The sequence below is a fragment of the Oncorhynchus mykiss genome, chromosome 20, assembly GCF_057628025.1.
Source record: "Oncorhynchus mykiss isolate SJ-2025 chromosome 20, ASM5762802v1, whole genome shotgun sequence".
NCBI classification, from domain to species: domain Eukaryota; kingdom Metazoa; phylum Chordata; class Actinopteri; order Salmoniformes; family Salmonidae; genus Oncorhynchus; species Oncorhynchus mykiss.
In genome coordinates this window covers 15,315,551-15,317,958 of record NC_143041.1, presented here as the reverse complement: position 1 = coordinate 15,317,958, position 2,408 = coordinate 15,315,551, and the positions used below count along the sequence as shown (strand labels likewise).

The 2,408-nt window shown below is 37.1% G+C and overlaps 1 long non-coding RNA gene across 1 annotated transcript; it reads left to right on the top strand.

Moving 5' to 3' along the window:
- The first annotated feature begins 985 nt into the window (after positions 1-985).
- Positions 986-2,146, top strand: LOC149974408 (uncharacterized). The gene is made up of 2 exons (XR_016489537.1): positions 986-1,715; positions 2,084-2,146. It is a non-coding gene; the product is annotated as an uncharacterized LOC149974408 (long non-coding RNA).
- Positions 2,147-2,408: the final 262 nt, after the last annotated feature.

The following is a 2,408-nucleotide window of genomic DNA, read 5'->3' as shown; positions in this document are numbered from 1 at the left end:
TTAATAAACGTTAATGATGTATCAAATTGATCACGGGGCGATCTGTATTCGATAGCAGCAAGTCTGGAAAACATCGTCCATTTTTTCAGTTTCACAACATACTGTGGTGCGTCAGAAGAAGGGAGGGGTCTATTCGTGTTGTAACCAGGGATAAATGATTCTGATATTGATAGCAATGGTGACATCGTGTGGAAGCTGTAGGGGTTCGCATATATTTTCTCTCGTCTTAAACAATTCATTGAATGGCGGACGAATATTTTTGTTTTGTTTTTGGTAAACAGTTTTACCAGGGATTTTTACTCCTAAACACGTTCTGTTATAGCCACAAACCCGATTTAACCAGAGTGTTTTCTATCCACACATACTTATCATATGCATATACTATATTCCTGGCATGAGTAGCAGGACTTTGAAATGTTGCGCGATTTTTAACAAAAAGCTGCGAAAATTCGCATCATCATAACAGGTTTTAATATTTTACTCCTGAACTTATTTAGGCTTGCCCTATCAAAGGGGTTGAATACTTATTGACTCAAAACATTTCAGCTTTTCACTATTCATTCATTTGTAAAAATTTCGAAAAACATAATTACACTTTGATATTATGGGGTATTGTGTGTAGGCCAGTGACAAATAAATCTACATTTAATCCATTTTAAATTTAGGCACTGTATGTATAAATTAATTGGCAGTCCACCGCACCTGGTCTCACCCTGCATGATACGGAAGTTAAATTCCTGCTGTATGCAGACGATCTAGTTTTGTTTTCGTTCGGTCAGACATTATCCCTGACAGTAAACTTCAAGATGACAAAAAACGAAAATTGGCAATGTACTATTGCTATTGCGAGAGAGGCAGACCTGGCTCTCGAGAGAAGACAGGCTATGAGTTGCACTTCCTAACCTCCTGCCAAATGTACAACGATATAAGAGACACATATTTCACTCAGATTACAAGGACCAAAAAAGTATTTTAACCTGTTAGAGCTCTAGGGGCGCTATTTCATTTTTGGATAAAAAACGTTCCCGTTTTAAGCGCGATATTTTGTCACGAAAAGATGCTCGACTATGCATATTCTTGACAGTTTTGGAAAGAAAACACTCTGAAGTTTCAGAATCTGCAAAGATTTTGTCTGTAAGTGCCCCAGAACTCATTCTACAGGCGAAACCAAGATGATGCATCACCCAGGAATTAGCAGAATTTCTGAAGCTCTGTTTTCCATTCTCTCCTTATATGGCTGTGATTGCGCAACGAATGAGCCTACACTTTCTGTCGCTCGCCCAAGGTCTTAGCAGCATTGTGACGTATTTGTAGGCATATCATTGGAAGATTGACCATAAGAGACTACATTTCCCAAGTGTCCGCCTGGTGTCCTGCGTCGAATTCGGTGCGCAATTGCCAGCTGCTTCCACTTTACCATTTGATTCAGGGGAGAAAGCATGTGTCCAAGAACGATGTATCAATGAAGAGATATGTGAAAAACACCTTGATGATTGATTCTAAACAACGTTTGCCATGTTTTCAGTCGATATTATGGAGTTAATTTGGAAAAAAGTTTGCGTTTTGAGGACTGAATTTATGGATTTTTTTTGGTGGCCAAATGTGATGTATAAAACGGAGCTATTTCTAATACACAAGGAATCTTTTTGGAAAAACTGAGCATCTGCTATCTAACTGAGAGTATCCTCATTGAAAACATCAGAAGTTCTTCAAAGGTAAATGATTTTATTTGAAGGCTTTTATGTTTTTGTTAATGTTGCGTGCTGGATGCTAACGCTAATGCTAACGCTAAATGCTAACGCGAAATGCTAACTCTAGCTAGCTACTTTTACACAAATTATTGTTTTCCTATGGTTGAGAAGCATATTTTGAAAATCTGAGATGACAGTGTTGTTTACAAAAGGCTAAGCTTGAGAGATGGCATATTTATTTCATTTCATTTGCGATTTTCATAAATAGTTAACGTTGTGTTATGCTAATGAGCTTGCTGATAGATTTACACAATCCTGGATACAGGGTTTTTTTCATAGCTAAACGTGACGCAGAAAACGGAGCGATTTGTCCTAAACAAATAATCTTTCAGGAAAAACTGAACATTTGCTATCTGAGAGTCTCCTCATTGAAAACATCTGAAGTTCTTCAAAGGTAAATGATTTTTTTGAATGCTTTTCTGTTTTTTTGTGTAAATGTTGCCAGCTGAATGTTAATGCTAAATGCTACGTTAGCCATCAATACTGTTACACAAATGCTTGTTTTGCAATGGTTGAGAAGCATATTTTGAAAATCTGAGATGACAGTGTTGTTAACAAAAGGCTAAGCTTGAGAGCTAGCATATTTATTTCATTTCATTTGCGATTTTCATGAATAGTTAACGTTGCGTTATGGTAATGAGCTTGAGTCTGTATTCA